General features: G+C 43.6%; 1 protein-coding gene and 1 pseudogene across 3 annotated transcripts in view; one reads left to right on the top strand and one right to left on the bottom strand.

The window, feature by feature from the left end:
* Positions 1-26,555, bottom strand: part of BCL2L13 (BCL2 like 13) — a 142,587-nt gene that overhangs the window by 10,375 nt on the left and 105,657 nt on the right. The window lies entirely within an intron of this gene.
* On the top strand, positions 21,256-23,257 carry LOC111825266 (annotated as a pseudogene).

The following is a 26,555-nucleotide window of genomic DNA, read 5'->3' as shown; positions in this document are numbered from 1 at the left end:
CCCCCCCCCCCCCGAAGTGCACAAATTTTTTGTGCACCGGGGCCTCTAATTCCTATATAAATAAAACCCTAATATGCAATTGTTCCACAGGGAGTTCAACCGGGAGTTTGCTCACTATGATGTGCGTTCACCACTAGGGGGTGGCGCGGAACATGGTGGCACTGACAGCCAGCAGCAGTGGAGGCGCTGTTGGCCTGATAGGCCCCAACAAGAGCGAGCAGGCACCCAATTGCCCTACTGATCGCCCTGCAGATGGTAACCAACGGCAGCGGCAGGGGGCAGGGCTGCCGCCTCTCGCACAGGCACTGGGGTGGGCCTGGCCCCAATCTATCACCCCGCAGGTGGAATGGTGGAGCAGGTGAGGGGCAGTGTCAGGGAATAGCAAGATGCCAGGTGGGGATGCGGGGCTGCGAAGCTGGGTGCATGAATTGGGGCTCCGAGCCTGCGGGTGCAAGCTGGGGCCTGATCCCCACAGGCCACCCCTAGGGAATCCCCCCATGCACGAATTTCTGTACCAGGCCTCTAGTAACTTATCTAACACTACAACTTAAAGAATTAGAAAGAGTGCAACAAGAAAAGCCCAGAGTGAGCAGAAGAAAGGAGATAATAAAGATCAGAGCAGAAATAAATGACACAGAGATAAAAATAAAAACAAACAATACAAAAGATCAATGAGACTAAGAGCTGGTTCTTTAAAAAAAAACAAAAAACAAGATTAATGAACCTCTAGCGAGGCTCACCAAGAAGCAAAGAGAGAGGACCCAAATTAACAAAATCAGAAATGAAAGAGGCGAAATAACAGACCCCACAGAAATACAAAGGATTATAAAAAAATACTATGAACAACTCTATTCCAACAAACTGGACAATCTAGAAGGAATGCACATATTCCTAGAAAAATACAATCTTCCAAAACTCAATCAGGAAGAATAAAAAAATCTTGAATAGGCTGGTGACTATGGAGGAAATTGAAGCAGCAATAAAAAAAACTTCCAGCAAACAAAAGCCGTGGGCAGACGGTTTCACAGGGGAGTTTTACCAAACATTCAAAGATGAACTAACACCTATCTTCCTCAGACTATTTCAAAAAATTCAAGAGGAAGAAACACTTCCAAGCTCTTTCTATGAAGCCAGCATTAACCTAATCCCAAAATCAGATAAAGACAACACAAAGAGAATTATAGGCCAATATCCCTCATGAACACAGATACTAAAATCCTCAACAAAATTCTAGCAAATCGGGTCCAGCATTACATTAGAAAGATCATACACCATGACCAAGTGGGATTTATTCCAAGTATGCAAAGATGGTACAATATCCGCAAATCAATATACATCATTGAAAGGGTTAAAGATAAATGGGGCAGAGGAAACTTATTGTGCTTAATGGGTATCTTGCAGAAAGCTTGAAGCCTTGAGCTCCGCATAGCCTAGATAACCACTAGACATCTGGCGATAGGAGGAATCAAGTACAGACCAGACCCTTAGATCAGCAGAAACAGCTTGCAGCCAGCAGAAGTTAATAAAAATCTGCCTCTCCCTTCAGTCTCCACTGATTCCTTTTTTGGACTCAGCCCACCTGCACCCAGGTGTCTGGAATAAAAGTTCTTTTGATACATTATGGCCTCATGTCATAGGTGTGCGACCCCCACCCATTCTGAACCTTTCAGTGATATATCACATAAACAAATTGAGAGATAAAAATCACATAGTCACATCAATTGATGCAGAAAAAGCATTTGACAAAATCCAACACTCTTTCTTGATAAAAACCCTCAGCAAAGTGGGAATAGAGAGCTCATACCTCAACATAATAAAAGCCTTATATGACAAACCTACAGCCAACATCATACTCAATGGGCAAAAGCCAAAACTATTTCCCTTAAGAACAGGAACAATACAGGGATGTCCATTCTCACCACTACTATTCGACATAGTACTGGAAGTGCTAGCCATAGTGATAAGACAAGAAGAAGAAATAAAAGGAATCCAAATTGGAAAAGGAGTAAAACTGTCATTATTTGCAGATGACATGATATTGTACATAGAAAACCCTAAAGCAAGCATGTCAAACTCATGGCCCACAACAAATATTTTGGCGGCCTACCCAATATAACAGTATGTAAGAAATGGTTTAATAAAAATTTCATCACTTAATTTTTACAATATCTTGTTATACATAATTATTATTTTATTATTATTAAATCTTTATTGTTCAGATTATTACAGTTGTTCATCTTTTCCCGCCCCCCATAGCTCCCCTCCACCCAGTTCCCACCCCACCCTCTGCCCTTACTCCCCCCAATATCCTCATCCATAGGTGTACGATTTTTGTCCAGTCTCTTCCTGCACCCCCACACCCCTTTCCCCCTGAGAATTGTCAGTCCACTCCCTTTCTATGCCCCTGATTCTATTATATTCACCAGTTTATTCTGTTCATCAGATTATTTATTCACTTGATTTTTAGATTCACTTGATAGATATGTATTTGTTGTTCAAAATTTTTATCTTTACCTTTTTCTTCTTCTTCCTCTTCTTAAAGAATACCTTTCAGCATTTCATATAATACTGGTTTGGTGGTGATGAACTCCTTTAACTTTTTCTTATCTGTGAAGCTCTTTATCTGACCTTCAATTCTGAATGATAGCTTTGCTGGGTAGAGTAACCTTGGTTGTAGGTACTTGCCATTCATCACTTTGAGTATTTCTTGCCACTCCCTTCAGGCCTGCATAGTTTCTATTGAGAAATCAGCTGACAGTCGTATGGGTACTCCCATGTTGGTAACTAACTGTCATTCTCTTGTTGCTTTTAAGATTCTCTCTTTGTCTTTTGCTCTTGGCATTTTAATTATGATGTGTCTTGGTGTGGTCCTCTTTGGATTCGTCTTGTTTGGGGTTCTCTATGCTTCCTGGACTTGTAAGTCTATTTCTTTCACCAGATAGGGGAAAGTTTTCTGTCATTACTTCTTCAAATAGGTTTTCCATATCTTGCTATCTCTGTTCCCTCTGGCACCCCCATAATGAGAATGTTGGTACACTTGAAGTTGTCCCAGAGGCTCCTTACACTATCTTCATATTTTTGGATTCTTTTTTCTTTTTGCTTTTCCGGTTGGGTGTTTTTTGCTTCTTCGTATTTCAAATCTTTGACTTGATTCTTGCGATCCTCTAGTCTGCTGTTGGATCTCTGTATATTATTCTTTATTTCAGTCAGTGTATGCTTAATTTCTAGTTGGTCATTTTTCATATCCTTGAAAGTCTCACTAAATTTATCGGCAGTTTCTAGAAAATTCTTGAAAAACCTTAGAAGTGTGGTTTTGAACTCTATATCCAGTAGTTTACTTTCCTCCATTTCTGTCATTTGTGACCTGTTTCTTTGTCTCCGCATTTTGGCTGCTTCCCTGTGTTGATAGAGTGGCTTTGTGTGCTAGGTGTCCTATAGGGCCCAGTGGCTCAGCCTCCCCAATTACCTGAGGTGGACACTCTTGGTGCACCCCTTTGAGGGCTTTGTGCACAGTCTTGTTGTAGTTAAGCCTTGATTGTTGTAGGTATCACTGGGAGGAATTGACCTCCAGGCCAATTGGCTGTGAGAATGAGCTGCGTCTACGGTGAGAGAACTTCTGTGCTAGAGACACCCTTCTGGGGCAAGACTTGCTTCAGTGGGGCTTTGGTGCTCACTGAGTCTGCCCCCTGAGTGTGTCCCTTATGGATCTGAGGAGTTGTAATCTGGATGGTCCCACTCTGACCACTGGGTACACTGGCTCTTGGATCTCTAAGGAGGTGCTAATTTAGCCTCTGCCTGAGGCTACCCAGCAGGAGCTATGGAGAGATCTGCAGATTCCTCTTCCTTGTTTGGGGTTTGGAGGTGCCTAGATGAGGCCCAGCTGTGAAGCAATGCAAGCTGCTGTGGGGCCCTGGGCCTTCTTTTGGATGTTCTGGGTCTCTCTGACCCAGCTGCAGTTTGTTAGGTAATTTTAGATTGCAAAGGGCCAGACCATTCATATGCAAAAGCCTCTGCGCACAGCTTGGGTGGGGCAGGTTCTCAGGGAATCAACAGGGCGGAACAAGCAGCTATGGCTGATCCTCAGCCCTGCCCTAAGAGGCCCCGGGTCTCAGTGTCCCGCGGTAATTGCTGTAAGCACCTCTGAGAGAAAGCTGCCCTCGAGTTCCGCCTCATGCCAGACAGTCCAGTTTCTCCCTGTATGAGTCTGAGTCCCCAGAGACTTGCCCAGAACTGGAGTTCAGAATAGTTGGGAGCTTGAGACTCCCTCCCGATTGAAAAAGACAACCGTGTCCTCAGTTGCCAGCCCTTTCCACCTGCGCCTCCGTACCTCTGCACTTTACTTCCGTACCTCCTCTGAGTCAGTGTGCTTTTCTCTTTCCTTCTAGTTGTAGAATTTCCACTCAGCCAGCCTTCCTGTTTTTCTGGATGATGTCCATTTTGTCTTTTAGATGTATTTTTGAAGTGGTTGTGCGAGGCAGCAATTTCTGGTGTTTACCTATGCCGCCATCTTGGCCTATTCTTTACATAATTATTAGTAATGAACTACAACATTCACTAATCACTGATTGCTATAATCATGTTGCATTCATTTCTCTTATGAGTCTTATGCACAGGTGCACCATTTTTCTACACTAATACTAGCAGCGAATATTTTAGCAGCCGATTGCCACATCATTAGTCTTGTACCGACTTGTTTGGTGTACACAACAGGAAATATTTTGCTTTCGGAGAACAAGAAAAATAGCTCTATTTGTGTTATGCTTAATAATTTGTGCAGTTATTCAGTGTCTGGTAAGTTAATGTTCAAGAAAGAGTATTAATTTTTATTAAAATGTTCTATTATTTTATGTTAACACCAGAAATCTATGGCTTTTTTATACACCAATAGTGAACTTATGGAAAGAGAAATTAAAAAAACAATTCCATTTATCATTGCAACCAAAAAAAATTAAGATACCTAGGAATAAACCCTTTGTATGCCATAAGTGTCTATAGACACTTTAAAAAGCCATTTTCCATGAGAATTTTCAACTGAAAATATTCAAGAACACCCGAATTGTGAGTAATATATTTATTTTTATAATATTCATTGCAAATTGATTTTTAAAATTAAATTCAAAATATCAAGGCGTGTGGGGATGGTTTCCATTTTGGACCTGTGGCAGTTAACTGGTTAACTAAGGAGGTACAAGACCTGTACTTGGAAAACTCTAGGACATTGGAAAAAGAGGTAGAGGAAGAAATAAACAAATGGAAGAATATACTGTGTTCATGGATTGGTAGAATCAACATCTTTAAAATGTCCATACTACCCAAAGCAATCTATAGATTAAATGCACTCCCCATTAAAATACGAACAGCATACTTCAAAGACCTTCCTAGAACAATCTCTCCAAAAATGCATCTGGAATAAAAAAAGACCCTGAATAGAGGCACCAATCTTGAGAAAGAACAAAATTGGAGGGATCACAATACCAGATATCAAGGCACTGTTCTCAAAACTGCCTGGTACTGGCACAAGAGCAGACATATAGACCAGTGGAACAGAACATAGAACCCAGAAATCGACCCAAGCCATTATACTCAATTAATATTTGACAAAAGAGGCAAGAGCATACAATGGAATTAAGACAGTCTCTTCAATAAATGGTGTTGGGAAAATTGAACAGGTACATGCAAAAAAATGAAACTAGACCACGTACTTACACCATACACAAAAATGAACTCAAAATAGATAAAGGCCTTAAATGTAAGATAAGAAACCATAAGAATCTTAGAAATCTTAGAAGAATCCACAGGCAGCAAAATAGCAGACATTTGTTGTAGTTATATCTTTACCGATACGGATCCTAGAGCAATGGAAACTAAGGAGAAAATAAACAAATGGGACTATATCAAAATAAAAAGCTTCTGCACAGCAAAAGAAACCATCAACAAAACAACGAGAAAACCCACTGCGTGGGAAAACATATTTGCCAATGTTATCACCAATAAGGGCCTAATCTCCAAAATTTATAGGGAACTCATACAACTTAACAAAAGGAAGATAAACAATCCAATAAAAAAATGAGCAAAGGACCTAAATAGACACTTTTCGAAAGAGGACAAACTAGGGTATATGAAGTGGTACTCACTGTGGTTTTGATTTGCATTTCCTTAATGACTAATGATGGTGAACATCTTTTCATGTGCTTACTGGCTATCTGTATATCTCTGGAACAACATCTATTCAAATCTGCTGCCCATTGTTAACTTGGCTTGTTTTTTATTATTGAACTAGAGGCCCAGTGAATGAAATTTGTGCACTGGAGGGGTGTCCCTCAGCCCAGCCTGCACCCTCTCCAATCTGGGACCCCTCAGGTACAGGTTTAGAAGGATCGTGCCTAAATCGGCAGTCAGACATCCCTGTCACAATCCAGGACCGCTGGCTCCTAACCACTCACCTGCCTGCCTGCCTGACTGCCCCTAACTGCTTCTGCCTGCCAGTCTGATTGACCCCAAACCACTCCCCTGCCGGCCTGATTGACGCCTAACTGCTCCCCTACCGGCCCAATCACCCCTAACTGCCCTCCCCTGCAGGCCCGGTCGCCCCCAGCTGTCCTCTGCCAGCCTGATCTCGCCCTCAACTGCCCTCCCCTGTCAGCCTGATGGCCCCCAACTATCCTCCCCTGCAGGCCTGGTCGCCCCCAACTGCCCTTCCATGCCAGCCTGAATGCCCACAACTGCCCTCCCCTGCGGGCCATCTTGTGACAACATGGGGGCGGCCATCTTGTGATGACACTAGGGCACAAGGGCCACCTAGGCTTTTATTAGTATAGATTGTTAAAATACTTAACTTTTGCCCTGGCTGGTTTGGCTCAGTGGATAGAGCGTTGGCCTGTGGACTGAAGGGTCCCAGGTTTGATTCCGGTCAAGGGCACATGCCCAGGTTGTGGACTCAATCCCCAGCAGGGGACATGCATGAGGCAGCTGATCGATGATTCTCTCTCATCACTGATGTTTCTCTCTCTCTCTCCCTCTCACTTCCTCTCTAAAATCAATAAAAATATATATTTTTTAAAAAGACTTAACTTTTATTCTTGAACAAGACTGATACACAGGTGGACATTAAAGTAACCAATTGTTTGGCGGTGAACCTAAAGAAAGCATACTGGTATAGGTAAAGTACCAAAGTAACCAGTAACTATACTAGTTTATTTTTTTAAAAGCTTTCTTTATTTTATTTGTATTTTAAACATATTTTTATTGATTTTTTAAAAGAGAGACCAGAAGGGTGAGGGAGGAGGAGAGAGAGAGAAAGAAAAGAGAGAAACACTGATCATCAATTGGTTGCCTTTCTCACGCTGGGGATCGAACCCGCAACTTGGGTGTGTGTCCTGACTTGAGAATTGAACCAGTGACCTTTTGGTGAACGGGATGGCGCTCAACCAACTGAGCTACACTAGCCAGGAATCGTATATAATAAAAGAGAAACATGTAAATTGACCGTCCCTCCACTATGCTCACCAGCCAATCAGGAGTGAGTATGCAAATTAACCCGACAAAGAGCAGAGCGGGAGAGCCAGAGGCTTGGGGGGGCATGGCTCCCTCGGTCACTCCCAGCAACCGAGGGAGCCACACCCCCCAAGCCGCCAGGTGGAGAGCACAGTGGAAGAGCCGGCAGAGAGTGGAGCGGCTTGGGGGACTTGGTTCCCCAAGCCGCCAGATGGAGAGCAGAGAGGGAGAGCTGGCGGCTTGGAGGACTTGGCAGAGTGGGAGGCTGTGGGACAGAGACAGAGCAGGAAGGGAAAACCAAGAGCCGGGGAAGCACCAGGAATTCTGGGAATAGTTGTTCTGATGGCAGCCCCAGGACCGGAAGCGGAAGCCCAGAGCGCGGGGAGCACTAGGAATGCTGAGAATTGTAGTTATGGTGGCAGACAGATCTCCTAGACCAGGGGTGGGCAAACCCTGGCACGTGTGCCAAACATGGCACGCCAGTAACTTTTGCTGGCACACGAAACCCTCTCTTATAATCTTCCATTTACAATTTTTTTTTAATATCGACATTTTTATTTTTCAGATAAATTCAGTGTAGGTACATCTTAGATAAATAATTTTACATAACAAGTTATCATAAAGACCACAGACATGGATTGACGAGAGAGGGGAAGAGCAATTTCTATGCCTCTGCCTTAACTCTCCCTGCCTTCCTAGATCCAACCAGTGTTTTGGTTTCATCCACATACGCTTGTGAATCTTTGTTCTCAGTGATGAATTTTGTTAAGTCTCGTAATAGGAGTAGCCTGACGGATGAAAGTAGTAGCTCGTGCATACCTCTGAAGGTCACGAAATATAAACCTGATGTAAAATCTCTGTCATCAGTGATGCAGCAGCAAAAGTCCCACTAATAATATCAAACGGAATCATAAAGTTTTCTGTCGGACTATCAGTGTACATGTATACATTAAAAAACAAATGTATTTTTCATCATCATATACTGTGTTTTTGTCATGCAAATGAATTTTATTATTTTTTCAAGGTTCTTCACATACGTACACCTTAAGAGATATCAAGTAGGTGTAACATGTTCTCAAAAAATTAGGTTGGCACACAGAAGAATTTTGAGTCAGAGATTTTGCTGGTTTTGGCACGCACTCACAAAAAGGTTGCCCACCCCTGTCCTAGACACTAGAGCAAAATGAGCCTGGAGCAAGTTACTGTTACGGTGGGGGATGGAGGGAAAGCAAAGGTGAGAGACATAAGTAAAATCATAGTGTCTAGGAAAAATTAAAGGGAAGATATCCTAAAACTTCCAGGAAATCTCTACCAATGAGGCAAAGAAAAAAAATGCCTCTATTATTTTGTGAGCAACAAACCAAACTGGGTTGGGGGTCTCAGACAATTCGCTCATATGATTGCAAAGACAGACAGAAACTCCCGGATTGGAGAGGGCTCCCCTGAGGGCCCCCAGATTGGAGAGGGTGCAGGTTGGGCTGAGGGACCCACCCCCAGTGCACGAATCTTCGTGCACCGGGCCCCTTGGAGTTATTTTTTAAAAAAATCTCTGCCATTAAAAAAAGAAGAAAGATCTCTGCCATTAGTGCCATTCTTCATATAAATGACTTTTCCAAGCTTCAAATTCCACAGGAGGAAAAGAGATACAACTCTAACCTTAGAGGATTCCATCTTTTTTAAACTCTCATTATATTTTCATCAGTATATTCCTATATAATAAAAGCCTAATATGCTAAGTGTCCGGTCATCCAGTCATCCATTCAATCAATCCAAGCGTAATATGCTAATGATATACTAAAGACGCTCAACTGCTCGCTATGATGTGCACTGACCACGAGGGAGTAGACATTCGACTGGTCGACCAGTCACTATGACATGCACTGACCACCAGGGGGCAGACAGTCGACCGGTTGACCAGTCGCTATAAGGTGCACTGACCACCACAGGGTAGACGTTCCTACCGGTAGGTTAGCTTGCTGCTGGGTCCAGCCAATCGGGATAGAGCAAGAAGGGCCAGACATGCCCTAGAGCCCTCCCGTGGTCCCTCCCCAGCTGGACAATCTCCTGCGTCCCTTCCCAGCCATGCACCAGTGGGGTTCCTTGACCAGGCCTGTACCTTCTCACAATCCGGGACCCCTCGGGGGATGTCGGAGAGCTGGTTTTGGCCCAATCCCACAGGCCAGGCCGAGGGACCCCACTGGCTGTAATGTAAAACCACCCAACAGTTCTGAGAATATCACTAATGACCGACAACAAAGAGTTCCTTAACGAACAAATGCAGTACATAAAGACCATATACCCATAAGCAGCAGATCACTAATTACAGACAGCCAGAAGAAGAATATAAAATACAAATACCACTTCTACATAATTTGTTTTCATATATTTAATAATTTATTTTAGCTAGCATCTATCTCATCACATGCCTTTCCTTTTATTTAATCGTTAATTACTGAATATGTATCTCAAAATACATATTCTTAAATATATCTTAATGTATCTAAATATATTTTCTCTTCTATCAACATTTTCTGCTATTATTCTAATACTAGAGGCCCGGTGCATGGATTTGTGCACTGGTGGGGGGTGTGTGGCCTGAGGGGATCTGCTCAATGTGGGAGCACTGCTTATCCTGATTAGCCAAGCAGCTGTGAACCTGCCATCTGAGTGGCTGCTGAATGAGGAAATTAGTCTGAGGTAATATCTTCGGTAAGGCGTGTTCGGTGTCCTGGAGGAACCTGGTGGAGAGCTTTGCACCCCAAAGCAACTTGGTGAATGTCCTTGATGTGTGATGCCAGGTCGGTGACACCATCAGGGATGTTCAGGGCAGCCGTGCTCCAAGATCCTCAAACATTAGGACAGCTTCCACAGGGGGTCCACAGTCACGTGCCCTCTTGCCATCTGCCTATGCCAACTCCTCGCAGTCTTTCGAGAACACACCTTACAGGGCTGGTGGGGTCAGGCCAGAGTCTGGATTGTCTCAGGTATTTGATAGGTGCAGAGACTCGGCCTCACCTTGGGCCTGTTAGCGGCTGCTCCTGCTGCGTGAGCAGCTGCTAATCCCAGTGAACCAAGTGGCATTCTCACTGTGGGAGCGCACTGACTAAAAGGGGGCAGCTCCTGCATAGAGCATCTGCCCCCTGGTGGTCAGTGTGCATCACAGCAACTGGTCAACCAGTGGTTCTGGTTGTTATGCCATTAGGCCGCTGGGCTTTTACAAATATAGATAAGCAATCACTATCTTTCATCAGGACTAATGGAAAAAAACTGCTGTCTTTTTATTTTTTATATTTTTTTCTTTATTAAGGTATTATATATGTGTCCTTATCCCCATTGTCCGCCACCCCCACCCCTGCTCATGCTCTCAACCCCCTAGTGTTTGTGTCCATTGGTTATGCTTATATACATGCATACAAGTCCTTTGGTTCCCCTCATCCTCTCCTGCCTTCCCTCTGAGATTTGATGGTCTGATCAATGATTCTCTGTCTTTTGAATCTCTTTTGTTAATCAGTTTATGTTGTTCATTATATTCCACAAATGAGTGAGATCATGTGATATTTATCTTTCTCCAACTGACTTATTTCGCTTAGCATAATGCTCTCCAGGTCCATCCATGATGTTGCAAATGGAGTTCCTTCCTTTTTACAGCAACGTAGTATTCTATTGTGTTGCTGTACCACAGTTTTTTAATCCACTCATCTGCTGATGGGCATTTAGGCTGTTTCCAAATCTTAGCTATTGTAAATTGTGCTGCTATGAACATAGGGGAGCATATATCCTTTCTGATGGTGTTTCTAGTTTCGTAGGACATATTCCTGGAAGTGGGATCACTGGGTCAAATGAGAGTTCCATTTTTAGTTTTTTGAGGAAACTCCATAATGTTCTCCACAGTGGCTGCACCAGTCTGCATTCCCACCAGCAGTGCATGAGGGTTCCTTTTTTTCCGCATCCTCACCAGCACTTGACATTTGCTGATTTGTGGATGATAGCCATTCTGACAGGTGTGAGATGGTTCCTCGTTGTTTTGATTTGCATCTCTCAGATGATTAGTGACTTTGAGCATGTTTTCATGTCTCTTGGCCTTCTGTATGTCTTCTTTTGAAAGGTATCTATTTAGGTCTGTTGCACATTTTTTTGATTGGGTTGTTTATCTTTTTTTTGTTAAGTTGTATGAGTTCCCTGTAAATGTTGCAGATTAAACCCTTATCGGAGATAACATTGGCAAATATGTTCTCCCATGCAGTGGGCTTTCTTGTTGTTTTGTTGATGGTTTCTTTTGCTGTGCAGAAGATTTTTATTTTGATGTAGTCTCATTTGTTTATTTTCTCTTTAGTTTCCATTTCCCCTGGGAGCTGTATCAGTGAATATATTGCTTCGGCATATGTCTGAAATTTTGCTGTCTGTGGATTCCTCTAAGATTTTTATTGTTTCCTATCTTATGTATAAGTCCTTTATCCATTTTGAGTTTATTTTTATGTATGGTGTAAGTTTCTGGTCTAGTTTCATTTTTCTGCATGTATCTGTCCAATTTCCTAACACCATTTATTGAAGAGACTGTCTTGATTCCATTGTATGCTCTTGCCACCTTTGTCAAATATGAATTGAGCATAGTGGTTTCGGTTGATTTCTGGGTTCTCTAATCTATTCCATTGTTCTACATGTCTGTTCTTGTGCCTGTACCAGGCAGTTTTGAGAATAGTGGGTTTGTAATATAGCTTGATATCTGGCATTGAGAGCCCACCTACTTTGTTCTTATTTCTCAGGATTGCTGCAGCTATTCGTTTTTTTTTTTTTTTTAATTCCAGATGAATTTTTGGAGTGTTCGTTCTAGGTCTGTGAAATACACCGTTGGTATTTTAATGGGGAGTGCATTGAATCTATAGATTGCTTTGGGTAGTATGGACATTTTAAAGATGTTGATCCTACCAATCCATGAACAAGGTAAAGGTAGGTTCTACCATCTGTTTATGTCTTCCTCTATCTCTTTTTTCAGTGTCCTGTAGTTTTCTGAGTACAAGTCTTTTTCTTCCTTAATTAAGTTTATTCCTTGGTATCTTAATCTTTTTGGTGCAATGGTAAATGGGATTGTTTTTTTTTTTAGTCTATCTTTCTGTAAGTTCACCATTGGTGTATAGAAATGCCATAGATTTTTGGGCATTAATTTTGTATCCTGCTACATTCCCGAATTCATTTATTAAGCCTAATATTTTTTGATGGAGTCTTTAGGGTTTTCTACATACAGTATCACATCATCTGCAAATGACAGTTTTACTTCTTTTCCAATTTGGATACCTTTTATTTCTTCTTCTTGTCTAATTGCTATGGTTAGCACTTCCAGTACTACATCGAACATGAGTGGTGAAAGTGGGCATCCCTGTCTTGTTCCTGTTCTTAGGTGAAATGGTATTAGTTTTTGCCCATTGAGTATGATGTTTATGTGATGTATCACGTTTATTGATTTGCGGATATTGTACCATCCTTGCATCCCCGGGATAAATCCTACTTGGTCATGGTGTATGATCTTCCTGATATAATGCTGGATCCGATTTGCTAGAATTTTGTTCAGGATTTTGGCATCTATGTTCATGAGGGATATTGGCCTGTAATTCTCTTTCTTTGTGTTGTCTTTACCTGGTTTTGGTATTAGGGTAATGCGGGCTTCATAGAGTGAGCTTGGAAGTGCTCCTTCCTCTTGAATTTTTTGGAATATTCTGAGGAGGATAGGTTTTAGTTCTTTGAATGTTTGGTAAAACTCCCCTGTGAAGCCATCTGGCCCCGGGCTATTGTTTGCTGGAAGCTTTTATTTTTTTTATTGATTTTTTACAGAGAGGAAGGGAGAGGGATACAAAGGTAGAAACATCAATGAGAGAGAAACATCGATCAGCTGCCTCCTGCACACCTCTTACTGGGGATGTGCCCACAACCAAGGTACATGCCCATGACCGGAAGTGAACCTGGGACCTTTCAGTCAGCAGGCTGATGCTCTATCCACTGAGTGAAACTGGCTAGGGCGCTGGAAGCTTTTTCGTGACTGCTTCAATTTCCTCCATAGTATTCGGCCTATTGAGATTTTTAGATTCTTCCTGATAGAGTTTTGGAAAGTTGTATTTTTCTAAGAATATGTCCATTTCCTCTAGGTTGTCTAGTTTGTTGGAATAGAGTTGTTCATAGTATTTTTTTTTTTTTTACAATCCTTTGTATTTCCGTGGGGTCTGTTTCATTTCTGGTTTTATTTGCGTCCTCTCTCTTTGCTTCTTTGTGAGGCTGGCTAGAGGCTGGCTAGAGGTTCATCAATCTTGTTATCTTTTCAAAGAACCAGCTCTTGGATTCATTGATCTTTTGTAATGCTTTTTTGGTCTCTATGTTATTTATTTCTGCTCTGATCTTTATTATCTCCTTGGTTCTGCTCACTCTGGGCTTTTCTTGTTGCTCTCTAATTCTTTTAGGTTGTAGAGTTTGATAATTTATTACCATTTTTTCTTGTTTTTTGAGGTACACCTTTAGAGCTATAAACTTCCCTCTCAGGACTGCTTTCACTGTGTCCCATATATTTTGGATTGTTGTGTTTTCATTGTCATTCGTTTTCAAGATGTTTGTTGTGTTTTCATTGTCATTTGTTTTCAGGATGTTTTTAATTTCTTCTTTGGTCTCTTTTGTAAGCCAATCATTGCTTAATAGCATGCTATTCAGCTTCCAAGTGTTTGAATTTTTTTGATTGTTTTTATTATAGCTTATTTCTAATATTATGCCATTTGTCTGAGAAGATGCTTGATATGATTTCAATCTTCTTGAATTTGGAGACTTTGCCTGTGACCCAATATGTGGTCTATCTTTGAAAATGTCCCATGTGCAATTGAGAAGAATGTGTATTTCATGGCTTTGGGGTGAAATGTTCTGAAGATGTCAATTAAGTCCTTCTGATCTAATGAGTCATTTAGGATTGCTGTTTCTTCACTGATTTTTTGTCTAGAGCAGTGATGGTGAACCTTTTGAGCTCGGCGTGTCAGCATTTTGAAAAACCCTAACTTAACTCTGGTGCCGTGTCACATACAGAAATTTTTTGATATTTGCAACCATAGTAAAACAAAGACTTATATTTTTGATATTGATTTTATATATTTAAATGCCATTTAACAAAGAAAAATCAACCAAAAAAATGAGTTCGCATGTCACCTCTGACACACGTGTCATAGGTTCGCCATCACTGGTCTAGAGGATTTATCCAGTGATATCAGTGGGGTATTAAAGTCCCCTGCTATGATTTTATTGTTGTCAATCTATCCCTTGATATCTCCCAAGAGTTTTTAAATGTATTTGGGTGCTCCTGTATTGGGTGCATATATGTCTATCAGAGTTATATCCTCTTGTTATATCAATCTCTTTAGTATTATGAAGTGACCTTTCTTATCTCTTATTATGGCCTTCACTTTGAGGTCTATTTTGTCAGATATAAGTATTGCTACTCCAACTTTTTTTTTTCTTTTCCATTTGCCTGGAAGATATTTTTTCCATCCCTTCACTTTCAGTTTGTGTGAGTCCCTTGTTCTGAGGTGGGTGTCTTGTAGACAGCATATATATGGGTCATGTTTTCTTATCCATTCAGCCACTTTTTAAAAAATATATTTTATTGATTTTGTACAGAGAGGAAGGGAGAGGAATAGAGCGTTAGAAACATCGATGAGAGAGAAACATCGATCAGCTGCCTCCTGCACACCCCCTACTGGGGATGTGCCCACAACCAAGGTACATGCCCTTGACCGGAATCGAACCTGGGACCTTTCAGTCCGCAGGCCGACGCTCTATCCACTGAGCCAAACTGGTTAGGGCCATTCAGCCACTTTTGACTGGAGCATTTAGTCCGTTTACATTTAAAGTTACTATCGTTAGGTTCTTGTTTGTAGCCATTTTTATTTTTTGTGCCTGTGTTCCTTCTTCCCTTTTTATTTCTTCTTTTTACACCAGTCTCTTTAGCATTTCTTCCATTGCTGGCTTGCTAGTGATAAACTCCCTTAGCCTTTTTTTGTCTGCTAAGCTCCTGATTTCCCCTTCAATTATGAATGATAGCCTTGCTGGTTAGAGTATTCTTGGATTCAGTCCCTTGCTTTGCATCACTTTGTATACTTCTTTCCATTCCTTTCTGGCCTGATGTGTTTCTGTTGAGAAATCATTTGATAATCTAATGGGAGATCCCTTGTATGCAACTTTCTTTCTCTCTCTTGCAGCCTTTAAGATTCTCTCTTTGTCCTGAACATCTGCCATCGTAATTATGACATGTCTTGGTATGGGTCTTTTGGGGTTCATCTTGTTTGTGACTCTCTGTGCTTGTGTGACGTTTTTCTTCCCCACATCAGGGAAGTTTTCTGACATCGTTTCTTCAAGTAGGTTTTCTAACCCTCGTTCCTCTTCTTAATAATAGGGGTCGTTCTGGTACCCCTATTATTCGTATGTTGCTTCGTTTCATATTATCCCAAAGCTCCCTTAGGCTCTTCTCCTGTTTCTTAATTTTTTTCTTCAATTGCAGTTCAGTTTGGGTGTTTTGCTTCCCTGTCTTATAATTTGCTAATTCGGTCCTCCACTTCTTCTAGTCTACTGTTGAAACTTCCATCGTGTTTTTTATTGTAGCTATATCACTCTTTATTTCCTCTCGATTCTTACATAAGTTGTTGATTTTCTCATCCATCCAGTTTATGAACTGTATGATTCTTATTTTGAATTGTTTTTTTGACACATTGCATGCCTCCATTTCACTTAGCTCCTTTTCTGGTGATTCCTCCTTTTCTTTACTTTGGGCGTTTCTTTGTCTCCCCATTTTTGCTCTCACCAAAGGATCTAGGTGTCGAGTCGTGCAGGGGCTGCTCCTCGGGCAGCAGCGGCTACTTGGGTGGTGGCTGCTGCTTGGGCAGTCATTGCAGCGGCTGCTCCTCAGTTGGCGGTGGCTCCTTGGGTGGGCGCTCTTCGCACGGCTGCTCGCAGCAGTGGGTGGGCTGCTTATGTGGCTGCTGCTCCTCGGAGGGGACGGGCTGTGTGTGGCAGCTGCTCCTCGGACGGGGGTGGGCTGCATGTGACTACTGCCCTTCAGACAGGGGCAAACTGCCACAATTTAATCAGCACTTACTGTGGGCCAGGCACTGTGTCAAGAACTATAGTTATGACAGTAACTGTGAAAAAAATAGGCACCTGACTGCTGATTGCTGTACAGAGCATCAGGTGAGGCTTGAGAAGTAACCCTTGGAATTTTTCACCAGGAGGAGAAAAGGCTGGGTTGTGTATACACTGAATCCTGTCCCTAATTGGTTGGAGGTTGCTTCTTAGGACAGTAATGCTAGCCCTTGCAGTCCTCGCCACTCATAAGCCAAGCAAAATCTTGTGGCTTCCTTTTTTAAAAAACATTTTTTTATTGATTTCAGAGAGGAAGGGAGAGGGAGAGTTAGAAATATCAATGATGAGAGAGAATCATTGATTGGCTGCCTCTTGCATGTCCCCTACTGGGGATCGAGCCTGGAACCTGGGCATGTGCCCTTTATCGGAATCAAACACAGGACCCTTTAGTCTGCAGGCTGATGCTCTATCCACTGAGCCAAACCAGCTAGGGCAACTCCTGTCTTCTTCTTTTTTTTAAAAAAAAATATATTTTATTGATATTTTACAGAGAGAAAGGGAGAGGAATAGAGAGTTAGAAACATCGATGAGAGAGAAACATCGATCAGCTGCCTCCTGCACACCCCCTACTGGGGATGTGCCCGCAACCAAGGTACATGCCCTTGACTGGAATCGAACCTGGGACCCTTCAGTCTGCAGGCCGTCGCTCTATCCACTGAGCCAAACCCGTTAGGGCAATTCCTGTCTTCTTGAACCTGTAATCCTATCTGGAGATGAAAAGTATCACTTCCCAGCCAGCTAACCAAAAAACCTGGGAGTCATAGTGATTCCTCTTATTCCTGAAGTAGTTGTTTCTTACTGCTGGGAACTATGCTATGTGCATGTGAGTGATAAAACACTATCATCTCTGCCCTTAAAGAGTTTCAAATATAGTTAAAACCTAGTAAAGAAGATAAACACAGAGTACTCTAGGAACATGAAGGAGAAAAACTTATTTGGGGAAACATGGAAGGCTTCTTAGGAGAGAGAACATCAGAGCTGGATCTTAAAGAATAAGAATTGATGGACCAAAGAAATGAGAAAGAGGCAGCAGAAAGTGTAAATAAAATCACAATGCCAAGCAATATCATAGTATATACAGGCAACTACAAGTTCTTCAGTATTCCAAAGCATAAGATGAGGAATAGCCCTGACCGGTTTGGCTCAGTAGATAGAACATCGGCCTGTGGACTGAAGGGTCGCAGGTTCGATTCCAGTCAAGGGCATGTACCTAGGTTGCGTGCACATCCTCAGTAGGGGGTGTGCAGGAGGCAGCTGGTCGATGTTTCTCTCTCATCGATGTTTCTAACTCTCTATCCCTCTCCCTTCCTCTCTGTAAAAAATCAATAAAATATATTTAAAAAAAAAAAAGATGAGGAATAAAGAAAGATAAAGGTGGAGAAATAGGAAAGGTCAAGTATGATGCCAATGCATGGAAAGCAAAAGACCTTATCTATAATAATAAAAGCGTAATATGCTAGTTAGACCAGACGTCCTTCTGGACGAAGCTGGGGCTGCAAGGGAAGCCCAGGTCCTTGGGTGCCTGTCGGCAGCCGGAGGGGGCCAGAGGGAAGCCCGGGTCCCAGGTGCCAGAGGGAAGCCGGTGCCGGCAGCCAGGGGAAGGAAGGCCTACTCTTGCACAAATCTCTTGCATCGGGCCTCCAGTCTGGATATAAACAAGGACATACCTCTATCTCATAGAAGGTGTGTGTTTCCCTCTAGTCTTGCTGCATCTGACAAAGATCTTTGTTCTACCAAAAAATAAACTCAACTTCCCCATACCCCCAAATATGGCAACCCTTAGATCAGGGGTGGGCAAACTTTTTGACTCGAGGGCCACAATGGGTTCTTAAACTGGACCGGAGGGCCGGAACAAAAGCATGGATGGAGTGTTTGTGTGAACTAATATAAATTCAAAGTAAACATCATTACATAAAAGGGTACGGTCTTTTTCTTTTTTTAGTTTTATTCATTTCAAATGGGCTGGATCCGGCCCTCGGGCCATAGTTTGCCCATGGCTGCCTTAGATTATCAATAACCCTTAGGGCAGAAGAGATGAATCTAAGGCAGTAGCACCCAGCCATTAGAAAAAGACTAAGTTTGAATTTTATAAAAGAGCAGTACTACATTTGAAATCTATCTCTGATTACCAAACTCCTTCAGTTAAAAAAGGAGATAGCCCTGGCTAGTGTGGTTCAGTTGGTTGGAGAGTCATCCCGTGCACCAGTAGGTTGCAGGTTCGATTCTCCATCAAGGCACATACCTAGGTTGCAGGTTCCATCTCTGATCAGGCACATATGGGAGGCAAACGATCAATATATGTTTCTCACATGGATGTTTCTCTCTCTTTCTCCTTCTCTAAAATCAATTTTTTTAAAAAGAAAAAAAAAGGCAAGAGGGTAAAGTCATACAATACTTAAAATAATAAAGGGTATGGCAGAAGTAGGTTTACAGTTGTGAGTATGCAAAAGTTTATTCTTGTATTATTTTCCATATGAACAGCTGTAAACCTACTTTTTAAAAATATTATTTTTATTGATGTCAGAGAGGAAGGGAGAGGGAGAGATCAATGATGAGAGAGAATCATAGATTGGTTGCCCCCTGCACTCCCCCCTACTGGGGATCAAGCCCACAACCCAAGGATGTGCCCTGACCTGGAATCAAACCCTGACCGCCTAGTTCATAGGTCGATGCTCAACCACTAAGCCACACAAGCCAGGCAACTATAAAACTACTTTTGCCCCATTCTTTATATTATTTCTTCTTGAGCACACTGAATATTTTCCTAAGAAACCAAATATAAAGATTTTTAAAAGGTTGCATTACAGTGAACGGTATTAGAAGAGGTAAAGCCAATATTTCCTTTCTACTCCTTACAGCTATCATTTAGCCCAAATTTGTCTTGACCTTGTATTAGGTTCCCCACATAAGAGGGAAGGCTTATCTTGGTGAGGTTGCTCATTGTCCCCAATAAGTGCTATATTAAATTTCTTGTATTCATGTAGACACTGGTGTTAAAATTTTGGGAGACAAAAAAATGTCCTGCAAATATAACAAAAGGTATAAACTGCTTCCTTAAAACTGCGTATGCATACAAAGCAGCATACCATTTTAGGTGAAATTTCAGACTCCCTGAAACATATCCAAGGATCATAGTTAAGACTCCCCATCTGGATCTATCAGGATCTGGCTTAAATTCCATCTCCTGTAGAATAAATCCAACCACTCTTATTTCTCCTGAACTTACAGCTATGAGTCCAGTCCACATAAAGTATTATAATTATACATTTGTACCATACTCTCAGTAATTTTTCCATAAGTATTAGTAATCTCCCCCCAACTACATTATAAATAGCTCAAGGGAAGAAGAAATGATTTACACTTTTTTGTTATCCCCCTTGTAATGCCCAACATACAGCAAGCAAATAGGAGTGCTCAACAAATGCTTGAGTGACAAAAAGAAGTTCTGGATATAAAAGAAGCTCTGGGTATAAAACACCCACTGTTTTTATTTTCTCAGGCAGTGATAGTTACAGCTGTTTTTCATTTCTATACCTCTACACATATGGACTATATTTCAATCAGGGACCAGGGGTGGGAATTTCTGTCTATATAAGCCAACTCCCCTACTGGAGAGTACACTTTCCCTTTCCACTGAAGCCTGAAGATTGCATTTCCCTGGCTAAACTAAAATACCAAAGATGTCTCACTGGAGCAGAGGAAAGCAGACCAGAACAGGTTACAGCAGACTGGCACAGAATGGAGCAGAGCAGAACTGTTTAGTTGGAGAGGGGCGTGGCCACAGGGCTGCCTCATAGCCATGCTATGTTCACAGCTGTGCTGTAATCACAATTGAGGTGTTTTGCACTGAGTAAAGTTTTCTTCTTCAGTGCACTCCAAATTGGAGACTGCTGTTGGTGCTGAATTGGTGCCAACAACCATTGGTTGACACTGTCTTATATCCCCTACTAACTATAAGTTCACAGAGACTAAGGGAGAATCATAGTATTCCAACTAGTCTGTGCCCTAACTGTGCTGCAAGGCAAATAAGTCACAATTAAAACTCAAAGGAAATTTCAATCAGACTTAAGAAGAGGGGGAAAAATTGTTACAGACATACGTGAAATGTATTATTTTTAAAAAACACTGTTACATCATAATTTTTGTGAGACAGAGAAGTTATTCTTATACTGTTGTAATTAGCTAGTTAATAATAATAGAAAAAAAGGCAAAGGAAAGGCCAGACATTATAGCCATGTCATTTGGGCAGCTTCACCAGAAGCTGCCATTTCACACTCCCTAGGGATCCAACAAAGGGAACACAGACTCGTGCCCAGTAAAATTGGGGTGACATAGGAAAGGTCCTTTTCTATCAATCACACCTGGGGACAGAGATGGTTGGTCAGGATGGGCATGACTATTGCAAGCGCACAAACATTTGGGACTATATAATCCCCTAAGCAAAGTTCACTCTCTTGTTGCTCTGTTCACACTCTTGGTTCTCTTGCATTGGCCCGTATGGCCCACAGACATGTGGATGGACCCCACACACAATGGATTAATGAACTGCAGCGGGAAAATATAAAATAAGATAGCCTGAAGCTGGATGGACCTGGCTCCAACATGGAAAGGAAACTCTGGACACTGGCTCTGCTTTTAGCTCCACTAAAACCCCAGCTATACTTCTATGACTGGACTAAGAAAAATGGAACTTTGGAAACCCAAGGTGTAATTCCATGGAAATAAAGCTTTCTACTCTATCACATCTCCTCTGTGAGTCTCAGAAAATTCCTTTTCTCAGGATATGGCAAAAAGTCCACCCCCAGCAACAACCAGGGGGCACAGGGACAGGGGCGATGATGCCCTCTCCTCTCCTATAACATTCCCATTTGTAGTTGATAAAACTGAGGCTCAAGGAAGTTAAATAAATTTGCCCCAAACACAGGGCTAATACAGTATTTGGTAGAGCTGGGGCCACTAAAAAATCTTGTAACTTCTAATCCTGTTCTCAAGTCACTCTCTCTAATAGAGTGAAAAAAATAAAGTGAAAAAACAAATACCTTTATCTTGTAATTCCAATCTCAGTATAAACAATAAAACAAAATTACACTCCAAAAATGGAGATCTGGGGCGAGGGTAGGCTGCGGCATGGCGGAATGTGGTGTCACACCAGCTCCATGGCAGCTTCTCAGTGGCCTGCCACTGCCATTGCCACTGCCAACACCATCACCTACACTCCTCCCAGACAAAGAGAGATTTAACCAGGCCAAAAAGGCAAGTGGAACCTGCCGTAGAGCAGTGGTTCTCAACCTGTGGGTCGTGACCCCTTTGGCAGTCGAACGACCCTTTCACAGGGGTCACCTAAGACCATCCTGCATATCAGATATTTACATTACGATTCATAACAGTAGCAACATTACAGTTATGAAGTAGCAACGAAAATAATTTTATGGTTGGGTCACAACATGAGGAACTGTATTTAAAGGGCCAGAAGGTTGAAAACCACTGCCGTAGAGGAAGGCTTTTGGGATTGTAGCATCTGCACCTTCAGAAACAGTGTAGAAGCCTTTATAAATGGAGCATCTGTGATGTGAGAAAAGGCACCGCCATCAGAAAAACCTCCAGTCAATTCTCAGCTGGTGGCACAAGTGGCATAGTAGTATGCCACCCACTACCCCCGAAAAAGGAGGAGAAAGTTGAAAAGCAAGACAAAGAGAAACCTGAAAAAGATAAGGAAATTAGTCCTAGTGTTGAAACTGGACAACCAATGGGTCTGGCTGGCTGTCACTACTTGAGCCAATTAAGCAGAGAGGGTTGAATCATATATGAGCATTTATTCCAATAATGTTGGAAGCATGGGGAGAACAGCAGGTCATCCACAAAAAATCTGCTCTACCCCTCCCCATAAGCCAGCTGCTTAAATTGGGTAGAAGTACAAAGATTACATGGGAAAGAAAGAATTACAGGCATGGGAAAGTAGGCAAGGTATAATGGTTACAGCTTACAGGTAATGCAGGCTGGGAGCGGGGGTCGCAGAAGGCAGGCTTCTCTGGTTGCCTCTGGGACCAGGTTACATGCAACAAGGTTGCTAATCTAGGCAGATCTTGGAAAAGCAGGATGGACTGCATTCCGATGTTAGCTCCATGTCCTAGGGCGTACATCTCTCAGCCAGGTTAGAATGTGCTTTTTCTCATCAGAACAGAACAATCACAGTTAACAGAGCATGATTAATATTTCTTGTAATTATAGCTAGTTCCCAATATTCTATTTCTGCCCTTAACAGTATTACCAAGAAAAATAAGAACAATAAAACAAAACCAAAGTCCACCATTTTGAAAGATTCTCCTAGCAAAGCAAACAGTCTGCAGTCTGAAAATGCTACAAACAAAGACATGGTAAATTGAATCACACCACAATGCCCCAACTAAAGCACGTGGACAGGAGCACTGCACAGCAGTTGGCAGTAACTGTGGGCAACATCACCATCTTACCACAGACTTTAAAGACTTGCTCCTCCTTAACATCCTAATCCACAGTGACCTCCACTGCAGGGTCAGAAAAGCAGAACCACGGCAGATCGGGGTTGGAGAGTACAGACAAGGGCTCCTCCCCTTTAATGCAGTAAATGAATCTTTCTGAAATAGCACATGGAATTGTAAAAACTATGAATCTGGGTATGAAATTCAAATCCTCCACCTACCCATACTGCTTGCACCCCTGAAGAATCTTCTGTGGACATCGACCTGTTAGTGATGCCGTTAGGGGCAGAAATAGAATATTGGAACTAGCTATAATTATAAGAAATATTAATCATGCTCTGTTAACCGTGATTGTTCGGTTCTGATTAGAGAAAGCACATTCTAACCTGGCTGAGGACTGTACACCTGGAACATGGGAGCTAACATCGAAATGCAGTCCATCCTGCTTTTCCAAGAACTGCCTAGATTAACAACTTTGTTGCATGTAATTTAATTCTGGAGGTGCTCGGAGAAGCCTGCCCCTTGAGAACTCCCCTAGCCCTCATTGCCTGTAAGCTGTAACCATTATACCTTGCTTACTTTTCCATGCCTGTATTTCTTACTTTCCCATGTAATCTTTTTCCTTCTACCCAACTTAAGTAGCTGGCTTAAAGGGATAGAGCAAATTTTTTGTGGATGACCTGCTGCTCTTTCCAAACTGCCGACATTATTGGAATAATTGCTCATATATGATTCAACCCTGTCTCTGCTTACTTGGCTCAAGTAGTAGCAGGCAGCCCAGACCCACTGGTTGTCCAGTTCCAATGCTGCCAGGAGAATTTCTATTTGCCATGGGCATTTGGACACTGACAATTACTCTTGACACTTTTATGTATTCCATTGCATAATATGATTTTCCTAACAATCATTTACAATTGGATGTGCTCCTGAATCTACATTTTATTTTTTAAAAATGTGCTGTGCACAATTTTCCATGTTAATCACCAAAAAAAGTTACATTTCAATTCTAGCTCTGAAAAGCTAATTGCTAATTATAGTTAAGATGTGTATGATTCTATACCTCAACATAATAAAAGCCATATATGACAGGCCCACAGCCAACATCATACTCAATGGACAAAAACTAACACCATTTCCCCTAAGAACAGGAACAAGACAGGGATGCCCACTCTCACCACTCCTGTTCAACATAGTACTGGAAGTATTAGCCATTGCAATTAGACAAGAAGAAGAAATAAAAGGCATCCAAATTGGAAAAGAGGAAGTAAAACTGTCCTTATTTGCAGATGACATGATATCCTATCTAATAAAAGAGAAACATGGTAATTAGCATACGACCGCTACCCTTCCCATTGGCTAATCAGGGCGATATGCAAATTAACTGCCAGCCAAGATGGCGGTTAACCGCCAACAAAGATGGCGGCTAATTTGCATATGTAGGCACAATGCTGGGAGGTGAAAGGGAAAGGACGGAAGAAGCCCCCTGCCACTGACGGTGATCGGAAACCCAGGGGGGAGCTAAGAGCCGGGGTGGAGCCAGCAATGGGAGTTGGGCAGGGACGGAGCCGGCAGTCCGGGGAGCTAGGGATCCCTTGCCCAGGCCTAAAGCCTTGGCCAAAGACGTTAGGCCTGGGCAGGGGTGGAGCCTACAATCGTAGGGAGCTGGGGGTCCCCTACACAGACCTAACGCCTTGGCCAGAGGCGTTAGGCCTGGGCAGGGGCAGAACCAGCCATCGCAGGGAGCAGGGGCGGAATCAGCGATCCTGGGCAGCTGGGGGTCCCCTGCCCAGGCCTAAGGCCTCGGCCAGAGGCGTTAGGCATGGGCAGGGGCGGAGTCAGCAATCGTGAGCAGCTGGGGGTCCCCTGCCCAGGTCTAACGCCTTGGCCAGAGGCATTAGGTCTAGGCAGGGGCAGAGCGGGAGATGGTGGGGAGCTGGGGGTCTCCTGCCCAGGACTAATGCCTCCACCAGAGGCCTTAGGTCTTGGCAGGGGCGGTGCCAGAGATCGTGGGTAGCAGGGGCGGAGCCGGGAATGGTGGGAGCTGGAGGTCCCCTGCCCAGGCCTAACACCTCTGCCGGAGGCCTCAGGCCTGGGCAAGGGGCCGATCCGGTGATCGGCGATCGGAGGGTGATGAGGGTCAACTCCTCTGGCCGAGGCATCAGGCCTGGGCGGGGGGCGGAGCCAGCAATCGGAGGGGGCTGGGGGTCCCCTGCCCAGGCCTGATGCCTGGGCCAGAGGCATCAGGCCTGGGTGGGGGGCGGAGCTGGTGATTGGGGGGATATGAGAGTCCCCTTGCCCAGGCCTGAAGCCTGGGTCAGAGGCATCAGGCTTGGGCGGGGGGTGGAAGCAAGCAATCAGAGGGAGATGGTGTCCCCCTGGCCCAGGCATGATTCCTGGGCCAGAGGCATCAGGCCTGGGGCGGGGGTTCAGAGCCAGTGGATCAGGGGGGAGATGGGGGTCCCCCTGTACAAAGCCCTGACACCTTCTGGGGGGAGGCCTCCAGGCCTAGGCAAGGGGGCCGATTCAGGGCGATCGGAGGGGTGATGGGGGTTCCGACGCCTTCTGGCCGGAGGCATTCAGGCCCTGGGGCGAGGGGCAGAAGCTGGTGATCGGGGGGGAGAGGGAGGGGTCCCCTGCCCAGGCCTGAATTTCTGGGCCAGAGGCATCAGGCCCTGGGCCAGGGGGGGAGCCAGCAATTGGAGGGGTCTGGGGGTCCCCTGCCCAGGCCTGAATCCTGGGCCAGAGGCATCAGGCCTGGGCGGGGGGCAGAAACAGTGATTGGGGGGAAATGAGGGTCCCCTGCCCAAGCCTGACACCTCTGGCAGAGGCATCAGGCCTGGGCAAGGGGCCGATCCTGCGATTGGAGGGTGATGGGGGTCAATGCCTGAGGGCTCCCAGTATGTGAGAGGGGGCAGGCTGGGCTGAGGGACACTCCCCCCCACCCACCCAGTGCACGAATTTCGTGCCCCGGGCCCCTAGTCTACACTAATAAAAGAGAAACATGCAAATTGGTGTCACTCCACTACCCTTCCCATTGGCTAATCAGGGCGATATGCAAATTAACTGCCAGCCAAGATGGCGGCCAGCAGCCAGGCAGCTTGAAGCTAACAGGAGGCTTGCTTGCTTCAGTGACGGAGGACTCCAACATTCCCCGCCTGCCGCTGCCGGCCTCCGAGCTTGCAGTTTGAAACATTGTAACAAATATAGAAGCTAAACAAAACCCCAGAAACCTGCTTTCAGCCAGCCGTGATCTCAGAGCTGGAGTTGAAACAGTGTTTCAATTATAGAACCCAAACAAACCAGATACCTGCTTTCAGCAGCCAAGGCCTCAGAGCTGGAGCCAAGCCTCAGCGCTAAAGCTGGCCCAGAATAAAAAAAAAAAAAAGAATAAAAGGAGCGGTTGGGAGCTTCAGTCACCCGCCAGCCTGAAAACAGCCCTCAGCC

The sequence above is a fragment of the Myotis lucifugus genome, unplaced genomic scaffold, assembly GCF_000147115.1.
Source record: "Myotis lucifugus unplaced genomic scaffold, Myoluc2.0 scaffold_19, whole genome shotgun sequence".
NCBI lineage: Eukaryota > Metazoa > Chordata > Mammalia > Chiroptera > Vespertilionidae > Myotis > Myotis lucifugus.
Note: the sequence above shows the minus strand (reverse complement) of the source record. Positions and strands in the feature narration are given on the sequence as shown.